Raw genomic sequence first — 14,079 nt, 5'->3', positions numbered from 1 at the left:
ACAGCCTCAGAGGGAAATAATGAGGGTCCAAACCAGGGCAGCCCCCGAGGGAGCTGACTCAGACAGGCCTGATGGTGACTCCATGATAGGAATCCATTTCCCCTCCTCCTTGCAGCCTAAGATCCTTGGGAAAAGGGGGCCCATTATCAATGACATGTGCCTATAAGTCTCCTCAAGCCACCCATCAGGCTGAGTTAGTGTCTCAGCCTCTCCCCCTCTTTTCAGAGCAAGCCATGGTCACTGCTCCTCCTTGGCACACGTGTCCCTCTCTGGCCTCAGCCACATCCCTCCCTGACCTTTTCCCTTTTTTCAGCATTGTGCTTACATTTTGCTACCTTCTGTTTTCTGGATCCTCCTCTGCAAGGTTCTCACTTCTGTCACCTTTCCCTGTATTCCATGGGGAGGAGGAAATCAGAAAAAGGCACTCTTCCCAAGGCTGCTGGCCTTGACCTTGTACACTTGAGAAGCTTAAGCTCCCTGCATTCTGTCCTGCTTGGCTGTGAGCTCCTGTCCATGGGCCCCACACTTCAGGAGAAGAAGGGTGAGAAACAGAGGCTGGCTGTTTGGAGGCCCAGGCAGGCTGCAGACTGGCTCCTGGGGCAGAAGCTCCCTGTCCTTGCCGCACATCTTTGCTGGAGAGCTTTGACACGTCCCAACACCCAGCGGCAGACCCAGAGAGTTCTGTCAGGTAGCAGTAATGGTTAAAGAACTCTGGCTGATTCCATGTACAGCCAACTTTGAGAACTGTGTGCTAGTACTTCTTGACAACATGTAGCTTTAAATTTGGTGAGAAGTGAGTCTAGTTGCTCCTTCCTGTATATATGGAAGCATTTGGACTCTATGCATGTCAAAGCTAGAGGGAACAAGGCGGGGATTCTGCTTTAGTTTCCCTTTGAAACTGAATTCTTACATGATCTCTTGATGTAAGTCAAACTGTCCTGCAAGGATGACCTCAATTTCCTGCCTGCCCTCTTCCCTCTTGGCTATATTTGTTCAGTAGCCTTTAGCCTGACCTCTCCTATTTTCTCTCTGAATGCTCTCCTGTTCATTTCGTGGAACCAAAGAGCACAAAAGCCCGCTAGAATATATAGATGGGTTAATTTAAGGTCCTACTCAATCTGATTAAGACACTGCCATCTTACTTCCTGTGAGTTGTAAATCTCAAATGACAAGCCCAACCAAAAGAGGAACTGTACACCCCACTTCTCCCTGTCAGTAATACGGTGAAATGGTGCTAACTCCAAGGGATAGTGTTGGGGATACAAAAAAAGAGAAAGGAGGTCTAATATGTTAATAGAAAAAGTCATTTCTAGGAGATTACAAAGGCCCCAAAGTTCCCTCTTCAGCTCCTTGCTTTGAAAATGCACTGGCTTGGCCCATTTTATGCCACTAAGACAATACCACAAAGTAGGTAATTTATAAACAATACAGTTGTATTTTGCTTACCATTCTGGGGGCGAGGAAGTTCAAAATCACGGGCTTGCTCTGGTGAAGACCTTGCTGCATTACGACATGGTTGAAGTCTTCATATGGCTCAACACTGTGTGACAGAGAGGAAGAGGGCAATTCATCCTTTCTAAGGATGCCACTCCTGTGATAACACATCCACTTTCACCATGATGGTATAACCCATTCATAAGGGCAGAGGCCTTGTGACTTAGTCACCTAAGTGGTTGCACTGGGGCCTAAGTCCCTAACACATGAACTTTAGGGGACCCATTCAAACCATAACCTTCACCTATTTCCTTACCAGAGCTTCAGGTTTGGGTCCTTGTTAAAATGAAGGTTCTCCTAGTAATTTAAACTGCTAACAGCTGTTTGTGTCTTGATGTGAGTCCTTGCTGTAGACTAAGTTTTGTTTTAGGAGTAGCAAAAGAGCGTTGAGGCTGAGATGGGAGGCAAAAGATAATACAGAAACACATATTCCTGTACATCGGGGCATTCTTAGTGGCTTTCTAAGTTGTGAAGGCACCGTGAAACACCTAGTCATTTATTATGGTTCCATTCAAGTGAGAAACTCATGTTGAATCACACTCTGATGTGTGATCTATGGACTACACACACACACACACACACACACACACACACACACATCAGAAATGTGCATGTCCTGTCTTCCTGGAGGTGTTAGGGTTCATTCTCAGAGTTTAAGATTTTCCTTGCACACTAGGTTCTAAGCACAGAAATAAATAGATACAAGTAAACCATGATCATAGCCAGTTGGGGACCCACATAGCAGCCTTATGGTCAGGAGAACACTCAACTTTTCCTCAAACACAAGGTTTCCGGTACTGTGGGCTTAACAGCACAGTTTGGCCCTAAGGCTTTATTTACCTAGCAACTTTATATAGCTGTGTCGGGGGCATGGGGTGGGTGGAGAAGATGGAGAGACAGGAGAGTCTTTACATGGAAAACTGCAATGGTTTTAATTTTATGTGTCAACTTGACTGAACTAAAGGATGTCGAGATAGCTGGTTAAACATTATATTTGAGTGTGTCTGTGAGGGTATAGAAGAGATTAGCATTTGATTTGGCAGACTGAGTAAAGTGATCTGTCCCCATCTGTGTGGATAGGCATTGTCTATTGCATTGAAAGCCTGGATAGAACAAAAAGATGGAGAAGGTGAATGTGTTCTCTCTCCTGTTGGAGCTGTGACATCCATCCATCTCCTGCCCTTGATCTGCACTCCTGGATCTTAGGACTTTGGAGAATTATACCACTGGCTTTCCTACCAGCTTGCAGATGGCAGATCATGGAACTTTTTGGCTTCCATAATTGCATGAGCCAGTTGTTATAGAAAGCCTCTTCAAATTAAGTGGCTCCCTGACTTAAAATGATTCAACTTGAAATGTCTCAACTACAATGGTGCAAAAGTAGCACTCATTCAGTAGAAATTATAATTTGAATTTTGATCTTTTCCTGGGCTAGGCATATGTATTATAATACTCTGTTTCAGTGCTGGTGAGCCACTAGCCACATGATCACAGGGCAAATAACTAGTAGTCTACTGTGTTGCTAAGCTATAACATTCAATAGGTACACTAGTCAACTTTGTGTTACGGTAACAAAATGCCTGAGATAATTTAAAATGAGTAAAGCGTTTATTTTGGTTCACAGTTTTGAATGTTTTAGTCCATGGCTGTTTGGCTAATTACCTGTGGCAAGGCAATTTATCATGGTGTAAGCATTTGGTGGAGGAAGTTGTTAATCTCTTGTCAGCTGAGAAGAAAAGAGAGAGAGGAAGGGACTAGGATGTTTAGGGGATCCCCTCAGTAGCGTAACTTCCTTCCTTTAGGCCCTACAACTTAAAGGTTCTACCACCTCCCGGTAGCATCACAGGCTTTCGATAAAACCTTTAATACATGGGCCTTTAGGGGACACTTATCCAAACCATAGCAATAGATTACTAAGTGCAGTTTCAGTTTATGATATTTTCAACTTATCATGGATTTATCAGGACATAACTCCATCCTAAGTTGAACACCTGTGTGTGTGTGTGTGTGTGTGTGTGTGTGTGTAGTCTATCATTTCTCTCTTTCTTTTTTTCTGGAGACCTTTGAAAAATGCAGAGATTGAAAGTGGGGAGTTCACTGTACTGCAACACTCCCTACTCCTGAGAGGGGTGGAAAATCCTTCTCTATGGAAATGTTCCCCTGCCCCATTGAGAGGATTTGAGGATCTGGTTCTTAGCACTCTGCTTCTGCTTAAATAGGGTGAGCTTGCCTCAGGAAGGAGAACAAGTAGCGAATATAAAGAAGAGTGAGGCAAGGGGACCAACCCGTGAAGACCTTGCCCTTTCTGGCAGAGGTCTCTCTAGGATTCAGCGGAAATGAAGATGTGGGAGAAGTTCCGATTAATTGCTTTCCAGCCCTGAGATGGCACCTCTATTGCCAGTCAAAGTTTTAATTAATCATGCCAGCAGATGGGCTGTCATGGGCCCTGGCAGCCAGGGTAATGAACTCATTTATTATCCAGCTCTGTCAGTGGGAGGCCATCGAAGCTTCTGGGAAAAGGAAGAGACACTTCTGATGCCAGAGCTCAGGATCTGTGCGCAGTTTGGGAAAAAATATCTAGAGATACCTTGATTTCAGACTTTCCGCTAACCCTTCAAAAGGGAAGGTGTGGTGTGGAATGGGATTATGGCTCAGGTATGTTTTATTTTTATAGTGCTGGGGATCAAACCCATGGCCTTTCACGTATTAGTCAAGCACTCTACCACTGAGCTGCACCCCAGCCCTTGGAGAACGAGGTCTTGATAACATGATAACTTAGCTGGAGCTGGAAATGGCCCTGCTTGCTGGTACTGCTTGGATCCACCTGACTGATGAAGTTAAGATGACAGAGGGTAAGCTGTAGCATGTATTCTTAGATGGGAATCCGGTAGCATGTTTTTGCCTCTCACTTCTCTAGTTGAGGGTCATGCCTTATGGACAAGTTGCTGGATTTTATGTTCCTGAGTCATTTCATTCATTCTCTTTAGTGCTAACACTGTGTTTGAAATGTTGCTGAATTAATGAATGAATGGATAATTAATTAATGAAAGATTAATTAATTTCATTAATCATTTCATTAATTAATAATTAATGAAAGAATGCATAAGCATAGAGTACCCAGCATGGAAGCTATCTCCATGCAACTAAATCTTTTAATGAACATAATTTAGGGCTTCAAGTCCAAGCAGGGTTTGACATGGGAACCTAGATCTTAAAGCAGACACAGTTCTTATTTTGGGGGATTGCCATATACATCTAACAGCACTGGATCAGACAATAAATAATGAGCATGGGGGGGCTGGGGATTTAGCTCAGCGGCCAAAAGCGCCTGCCTGGCAAGCGCAAGGTCGTGAAAAAAACCAAATAATGAGCATGGCCACTTAAGGATGAGAAGCAGGCCAGGGAATGGCCACAGTGGGTCATGGTTAGCAGGGGCTGTGGAGAATATCTGGGTGAGTCCCTCCCTGACTGAGGAGTCTGAGGTCAATAGGGTACAGGGCTTGCATAAGGCCCTTCTCTGGTCCGCAGAGCAGGCAGCCCTGGGGCCCTAGTGTCTGGCCTCGCAATCCCTGTTGCTTCCATGTTTTCACAACGACAACCTGCCCACCTGGGTCACTTAAAGGAGCTTTCCTTATGTCCTTGTCCCCCCTGTACCAATCCCACCCTTTTAGTTGGCATTTGAGTTTGCCTTTATAGAACAGAATCCCACTTTTCTCCTTCTATGGTTTGTGGGAGGACACTTATGCCTACACCCCCACCCCTGACTCACAAGGTGTAATTGGCCGTATAGCCAGGCTGCCCGCTTGAAATGTGTTTGCACAGGGAAGCAGGCCTTGGCCTCCTCACCGTGAAAAGGTCTGCCTTTCTTCTGCACTCTAGGCAGCACATCCCTCTCTTTGTTGAGCAGTAAACAGGGATTGTTTTGTTCAGCCTGATTCCTGGTAGCGTGTCATCATGAACATTTACTGATGCTGAAAAGTGACCAAGTACCCTTAACCCTACTATGAAATCAAAAACTCTAAAAGAAGTACATCTCTTCCAGAGTTGTGGCCATGGTACTAAGAGTGAAAACTGCTATGAATTTATCTATGCCAACTAAGTACCAGTCAGATTAAGTAGTAGAGTGCTGAAAACTTGGTTTGTGTTTTTGTCAGAATGACAGCAATCATCACACAGCACTAACTGCCTCAGGAATTCAAAGAAGCACCTTAAATACTTTGGGAAGATGAGACATAGGGATATCAAGGAACCTTCCCAAGTTTATACAAGTAGTGCTAACGGTGGAAGCCAGATTCAAACTTAGTCTGGCTGCTGCATCTATGCTCCTTGCCATTTTATGGCATGGTCATCTTGGGAAGACAGGGTGTTGTTTTCTCAACCCCCAGCAAAGCTGAAATGGAAGGTTTGCCTCCTCAGAACCATGCTCACCCACTCAACCTGTGCTGTCATAGAGAAGAATGAACATTCAGCATTTCAGAATTTTTTCAGGCTGGAAAGAGATGGGCTTCTCCAATGAGAAGCAATGACAAATGTGAAAACTATAACCTCAAGTGCCTGAGATGCAGTAGGGAGTGTGAGGACCGTGGCCAACTGCAGTGTGGCCTCCACAAGAAAGCCCACACAGATATCTCTGTTTCCTAAGGCCAGCAGCTGGGCTGTCTGCTTACCTGGTACCGTGCAACACCGCTCAGCCATCATGTGCAATCCTTTATCTTCACACACAGCCATTCTCGCAGACCCACCTGCTCTGTCCTCCATCTGTGGATCCTGCAACCTCCATACTCCTTTCCAGCTGGTGCTCAGTACCAGCTATTAGTAGCCATGTGGGAACATGAACTTTATAGCATCAGATTTTTAACAATGTTTTTGAGAGAAAGCTTACATCCAAATTTTTATATGGAATATCTTTTTTAATGTGGATATTTTAAGTTTACTGTGTTATAACTTCAAGAAGCTACTGTGGGAGGGTGGGGTCCTATGATGCCACTTCCAGACAACATCTGTATGAACAAGCATCTCTGTCTGGGAGAGGCCCTGGGCCCGTATGGTCCTTCATGGCATGCAGGGACAGTGGCAGGTGGTTGTGAAGCCAGGCAGATCACCTTTAAGACTCAGAGTCGCAGGAACAAGGAAGATCCCAAAAATATGAAACAGAATGCCTACCAATTAACTTATGGGTGGCTTTCATCTAAATTAGAGGAATCAAAAGGATATGACCATTCTTGGTACCCTAAATGATTTAGAGGAAGCAATTCATACACTTACAACAGTTGCATTTTATCCCTTGCAAGAATCCTGACAGCTAGGAAACAGATTCAGATGGGCTAATGCCCCTATAGGAACAAGTGAATGGAATAGTAAATACATGCCCAAGTGCACAGAACTGGGCAGACTGGGCTCCTTGGCTTACCACTCAGCAGCCATATGGTGTGGAGCAACCTATAGTTTCTAGGTCTCTATTTTCTCTCATAAAATAAAGGTAAACATCATACCTATTAGATGTGTTGTAGGCTGAAATTATTTAAAGTGTGAAAGGTGCTGAGTACAATGCCTTTCTCCCAGTGATACTCTGTAAATATTAGGCATCACCACTGTTACCAAGTTGTCAGTTTTCAACGCCTGGGCAACCACTATTTGAGCTCTGTGTTAAGGCCTGTGTTTATCACCATCCTCCTTATTACCATGTGGTCTTTCAGACAGGCTTGCTCACCCACATTGTTCCCAATAGGAAACATTCTGGAACTGCGTGGTCCAATATGATTGCTGCTATCTACACGGGACTGTTGAGCACTCAGTGTGGGGCTAGAAGGGAGATGTGCTGTCAGTGTAAAATACACAGGCAATTTCAACATTTTAGCATGAAAAAGCATAAAATATCCCATTAGTACTTTATAGATTGACAATAATATTTTAGATATCTTATGTTAAATAAAATCTATCATTAAAATTAATTTCACCTGTTTCCTCTTACTTTCTTAGTATGGCTGCTAGAAAGTTTAAAATTGCATATGTGGCTTGGATTAAATTGCTGTTGGACAGCACTGACCTAAAATCTATAGCCTTGCCTGACACGGGTAAGCCCTTGAGAAACAGATGTTGAGTAAACAAATGAATAGAAGACTCCCATAGATTCTAGGCCTTTGTTTTCCCTCCTGAGACCTCTCTCCACATCCCTTCCCTACAGTGAAAGCCATTACAGAGTCTCAGCTATCACCATCGTCAACCTCTCAGTCCCACACTCCATGTAAGAGGGGATGGAGGCCTTTGAGACCACATGTCAGATGAGATGACAGCCGAGAGTGGAACCGGATGTCTGTCTCCAAGCCTAGGCACTTACATACTACATTATTTAGCCAGTCAAGCCCTAGATTTTTATAAACATGTCTTCATAAAGGCAAGTGGGAACTCTCAGGATAAGGCAGCATAAATGCCTAGGCAGCCACTCTTTGAGCTGATGTGAGCTTATCATCCCTCCCTCTGAAAACTTGACCCCAAGATTAAGCAAGCCTAATCTTTACCATCCATTCTTGAGGGAAGCATTGGGTTGTAGTCCTTAAAGACAGAAACCAACAGTATAACATTCTTTTGTTTCTTTAAGTAAAAGGGCCTTGGGGTGTCCTTGTAATAGTGATAATAGTATTGAAAAAGCCAAGAGAGTTGGCAGGCGCTCCTTTGTCTCTGAGATTGTTAATATTATTGATCTAGAGAGGTTGCCAGTTGGCACTGGCTGGGTTGCTTTCTTTCTGTCAGTTTCACTAATACACACACACACATCATCATCATCATCATCACTGTCACACCACAAGTGCAGAGCCAGTACCCAGGGAACCATGTGCCAGTCAGTAAAAGATTTTGAAATAACACCCTTAGAATCAATTAAATTCAAATGTGACAGTCGCATAATATCATAAATACATGCAAGAAGGAGGTGGGGAAATCACAGAACCAAATAAAAAGGTCTAGGATACTTAAAAGTGGTGAAAACTTAAGAAAAATATTAGGCAACATTTCCCTCCAGTATTATTCACTCTCTGGAAATAGCCATGATTTCCTCTGTGCTGTTGTTTCTTCTTAGGACCTCAGAGCACTTTGCAGGCCATTCTCACTGTACCCAGTCCCTGACCATGAGAGTGAGTGAGCAGAAGCTGCTCTTTCCACTGCTTGCCAGAGACTTCCAGCACAGCCAGAATGAAATAAGAAGCAAGTCACAGACACATATGCTGCTCAACTGTGCAATGATAGAGTGCCATTCCCAGAGGTTGGAGGTCCACAGAGAGGAAAGAGACTTTATTCACCTGCTTGAGGATCTAAAAGTCTGGAGAGGATAGAATAGAAACTCCTAATGTTCAAGGAAACTGACCAAAACAAACTAGACAGGGCTGTAGAGTAAGCAACAAAGAATGGCGGAGACCTTGGTCCTAGCAGAAAGTAGAGCTGATTTCTTTAGGTGGAAAGGGTTGTTGTTTGATTAGGCAGAATGGAGCTTTTGATATGGGGAGGCACTTGAGGCCTGGAGCACAGTGTGAGCAAATGGATAAGCTGATTGTCTTTGCCAGTGACTAAACTGGAGTGCAACGGTACCGGAGCACCTGGGTGGCAAATGTCCTTGAAGTTTCCCTTTAGACTTAGTACTGATGCAAGCCGATAACAGAGAGGCTGGCAAGAAGTCAGTAATCTGGACCAGAAATTCATCCTCTTGGTCATGGTTGTTACTGCTGGCCTCACCATCTTGCTTACTCAACAGTGTTTTGCAATGAAACTGTGCTTACTGTTCATTTTCAGGGCTCCCACTGCACACTGTTTTCCCAGAGCTGGAGGACTGAGCTGTGGGAACTGGGTTTGATCGGCTCCCTGAAAACTTCCACCTGCTGAGAGCTGCAGTTGTCTTTCTGCCATCGTGATGAACGTGGAGCGCAGCACAAAAGTGGGCCACGTAGAACACTGAATTGAAATAAAGGAAATGAAACAACCTATGAAAAAAACAGCATACAAGACAAAATCAGCAATGAAAGTCAATGAGGCAAACACCATCTGGTCCTGAAAATGAATGGAACACAAAAGGACAGCCATACCTCCTGGGAAGCTGCGCTCCAACAGGGTACAGAGTTGCATTCGTGCCAGCCTGAGACTAGCCTGGCTGGGTTCAGGGTAAGTTGATGCTTTTCTGCAGAGATCTCCATGAAGAAGGCACAGTATGCATCTGGCCACTTGCATTTTCTCTTTTCATCCTACACTCATCCATCCTTTTCATTCATCCTTCTCTTCCTCTCCTTTCCCTCCGGTACTCTTCTAGCCCACTCAGTCCCTCCCTCCCAAATGTTTGCTGTGGCCTCCCATCCAACCTGGGAGACTTCATCCACATAGTTGCCAAGCATCTTTATAAGGTCAAATCTGCTCGAATCCTCCCTACACTCAGCTCTTCTATATCACCCGCTGCTCACATGCAATACTCATCACAATCAAGCTGCTACCAGCCAGACGCCTGCATACACCCCAGCTTTCCCTCCATGCTGAAGTACTTGCAGGCCCTCTAATGAGCACCATTGTTTCATGCTTTGGTGTATTTGCTTACACAGGTCCTTCATCCTGGAATATTTTTTCTTTTTGTAGCCTCCCCCATTCCCTTATATGCCTTATTTAAGTTTAAAGATCAAGTGTAGTAGCCATGAAAATGTGCTACTTGGGCTTCCTGCTGCAGAGAGGATAATTGATGATTCCCCCAGCTGCTACCCTTCTGGTTTCGCCACTGTGATCATATCAAGGCCCAAATTCCTGTAAGTCGTACCTAAACTGGCTGAACACAGCAGCGTAGTAATGCAGCCATAACCAACAAGTATGAGATTCCTCCAAAGGACCACTTTGACACAAGCATGCTCCACTGGTCCAGTCAACACTTTCTTGGAAATATTGTCTAATCTGAGGCTCTCCCTAGCCTCCTTTTCTTCTCTTTCCCTCTGTAGATGTCAACTTATGCTGTGGCTAGGGGGCTCTTTCTGGCTTTTCCTGCTCTCTCTCATAATGAATGTATATCCAATCCCATGTCTTAGCCCATTTTGTGCTGCTACAACAGGACACCACAGACTGAATAATTTATAGAAAATATAAATTTATTTTCTCATAGTTTGAAAAGTCCAAGATCAAATCACCAGAATGTGGTGTGGGCCACCTTTCTATTTCACATGGAAGAAGGCATCATATACTGGAGGGGTGGGGTGGGGAGGGTAATGCCACACTTGTTCTTTTATAAGGAACTCACTCCCACTATAACAGCATTAGTCCACTCATGAGAGTGGTACCCCAGGACCTCCATTAGGCCTCATCTCACAACACCACTGAGTTGGTGGTTAATTTCTAGCCCACGAACTCTGGAGGACACTTTCAATCCATAGCACACTTTCTTTGTGTCTGCTTTTCCATGGACCTGAACTAATGTACTAAATTAGCATCAGTTCTTCTTGAAGACTTCCCTCCCTTTGGTAAAATCCTTTCTCGACACCATTTCCTCTACCATGAACACATTTGCATGATGGCAGCAAAAGCTACTTCGTGTGATTATTTGACTCTCTCTGTCTCTTAGACTGTAGACTCCATGGAGCCAAGTAGTTTACTGTTTTATTCATCTTGTTAGCATCATTACACAGTCATACTTAGGTGTACCATAAATGTGTATGAAATGGATAAATAATTGACCTACTTATTCATTTATTGCTTCTCGCTGTCTTCAAATATATGTTAGGTACTGAAAATAGAGAGACTAGTGAACCAGAATCCCTGCCTTTACTATATTCTTAGGCTGGTTAGTAGGATTAGCATGCAGATAAGTACTTTCTCAGTGAGAATGGAATGACTTCTATCAAAATGGTACAAGCAAAATGAAGTGAGGGCCTAGAGCAGTGGTGGCAAACTTATGGCCCACATATTATTTGTTTTCTTTTTAAGACAACAGATGTTAACGTACGAGTTATTTCTCTTAAACTAAAATTTCAGTTTTCAGATTTAATTGCAGTGTTGGAACTTTGTGATAAATAAGTGGATTTTGGATTGCAGTTTGGGCACTTGGTCTCTAAAAGATTCGCCATCATTGCCCTAGAGGAAGGTATGATGTTCATACTGGATGAAAGGAGAGAGAGGAGGAATGAGAGAAGTCTTCCTAGAGAACGTGGCATTTAGAGTGTAGTGTGCAGGATCTGTAGGATTTCTATAAGAGGAGGAAGAGGCGGGGGAGGGCCTTCTCTTCCAGCCAGAGCTGCATGAATGAGGGCACAGAAGGGTGATGCAATGAGGGATGTCATGTTAACTTTTATTATGAGATATTTCACATGCAGAAAAAGAAGATACTTTGCTTGTTTTACTTTCCTCTTTTGTTGTTTTAGCTAAAGAAGGATTTATTTACTTGCTGTTTGTGTGTTTACCCTGCCTGATTCCCTAGGGTCTCCATCTGCCTCCAGCTCAGAAGCAGCTTTTGCCTTGTTTGTTTTTAGCAGCTCTGCACTGTCAATCTCCTTGACTGACTTTCCCCAGTCACATCTGGCAGGCTCTGAGGCCAGGACCAGCGCCTGGGAACCTTCTGGCACTTGGCTGGACAAACAGAGCCTTCAGTGACTGTCTCCAGCTGACATGTCCCCCAGGCAGGCAGGGGACCGAGGGGCTCCTGCTGTCAGCTCCCAGTGAGTCCTGTGGGCGGTAGGCTGGAGTGGGCATGGGGCAAGGGCACTGGCGTCATACACCTGGCTCCCGTCGTCTGCTGTTGGATGGAAACTGTAGCCTAAGGAGTACTTGGAAGGTGGGAGAAGAGAGAGGGAAGAGGCCCAGCTGCCTGTAGTCTGGATAGTCCTGCATCTGTGTTTGCCAGCTTTGCCTGCAGCCTCTTTGGGGCCCAGACAGAGCAGTACTAGCAGGCGGCCGCTCTCGGAGATGCCTGGCTGCAGGCGCACTCAGTACCTTTCCACCAGGCACGCTCTTCCTTTGGGCATGCACTGGCAGCAGAAATGCCAGATCTCTAGTTGCTCTTTAAAACCTCTGATCTGGAAGTTTTCAAGCCCAGCTGAAGTGAGCGTAAGGAGATCACTCAAGTAATCCAATGTGAGATCCTCTTTCCTGCTCCAGATGTCCATGAGATCAGAAAATAAATAAATTCCCTATTTCAAATTTCCTTACTCTCAAACTTTCCTTACCACAGAAAATTGAAAGTCCAGGAATTCTCTGTATTGCAGACCCCTCAGGAAAGTCTCTCTTCCAAAACAAGTTTTCAGGAAAGATGAGCAAGAACTCCTTCAAAGTAAAAGGTAACTATTTTCTAAAAAGATCTTAACCATCGTTTTTTAATAGTTATAGTACTTACTAATCCACTGTACAGGTGTACCACAATATAAAACATTCCACATATATTGCATACCTTTATTTTTATTATTAAAATGTAAAGGCAGACGACACAGAGAGAAAGTTCTCCTTTCTTCAACCTCATCCTCTCCCCAAAATAAATAACTTTAATCAGTTTGGTATATTTTCATATCTTTTGGAGTATGGCATTTTTACCCCCCAATACTTGAGACTGAGCTCAAGGTTTTGCACTGTGCTATTTCTCCAGACCTTAAATTTTTTTTTTTAATTGTGAGGCAAGGTCTTGCTAAGTAACTAAACTGCTCAGACTAGGATAGACCTTTCGATTTCCTGCCTCAGCCTCCCTGAATGCTGGGATTACAGGGATGTGGCACCATGCCAGGCTAAGTAGGGCATTCTGAAAAGTAAAAGGTAGGTGTCCTCTTGTCTGTTGTTCTACACATATGAAATCATTGTATATATTGTTCTACAGTTGTGCTTTTCAATTAACAGTATAATTTTGAGATCTTTCCCTGTTGGCCTTTTCAGGTCTGTGACATGATCTCACATGCTTATGGTGTTCAAGGGTCTCAGTATCTCATACTTCATCACCCCATGTTGAAAGACATTCTTATTTCCCAAGTGCTTTGCCGATGTTACATCTGCCACTATCTCTCTAGGACAGTTCCAAAGCAATGAGATTCCTGGGTTGAAGAATATGTGCACTTTAAATTTAATGGAATGCTACCAAATGGCCCTCAAATATAGTACACTGATTTACCCTCTTACTCTCAGTGTGGGGAAGATGCCTCCAACTGGCCTAACCAGCATCCAACCCCAAATATTTTTCCTTGATGTATTCCATAACAGGAACTGAATAGGGTAAATAATTGCCTTTCCCTCTCCTTCCCACAGCTATGGTGGCTACGTGACATATTTCTGGCCAAAATGATACACATGGGAGCATCTAGGCACCAAAGCATGGTTCTGAGAAAGCTGTAGTTTTTCCTGAAATAAAAGAGGAAAATGAGTGGGCCACCCCTTCTTTCTTACCTGCCTTGAGCTATAGTAGCCCAATTGAGAGTATAATGTTGCAGCTATAGGTGACAAATGAACATGCTAAGAATGTCAGAGCAGACTGCCAGAAAGAGCTTGGGTTGCTAGTGGCATAGCCAAGCAGCTGGAATAATGCCAGCAGCCACCTGCTCTGGACACTTCTCTCTATATTTTTTATATAAAAATTTTTGTAATTTTAAAATTTTTACA

At 43.9% G+C, this 14,079-nt stretch overlaps 1 long non-coding RNA gene across 1 annotated transcript; it reads left to right on the top strand.

Moving 5' to 3' along the window:
* The first annotated feature begins 1,726 nt into the window (after positions 1-1,726).
* On the top strand, positions 1,727-14,079 carry LOC102024185. The gene is made up of 5 exons (XR_001236187.1): positions 1,727-4,346; positions 9,277-9,642; positions 11,924-12,161; positions 12,674-12,779; positions 13,729-14,079. It is a non-coding gene; the product is annotated as an uncharacterized LOC102024185 (long non-coding RNA).

Source organism: Chinchilla lanigera, unplaced genomic scaffold (assembly GCF_000276665.1).
Source record: "Chinchilla lanigera isolate Chin_1 unplaced genomic scaffold, ChiLan1.0 scaffold00052, whole genome shotgun sequence".
NCBI classification, from domain to species: Eukaryota; Metazoa; Chordata; class Mammalia; order Rodentia; family Chinchillidae; genus Chinchilla; species Chinchilla lanigera.
This window is presented reverse-complemented; position numbering and strand designations above follow the sequence as displayed.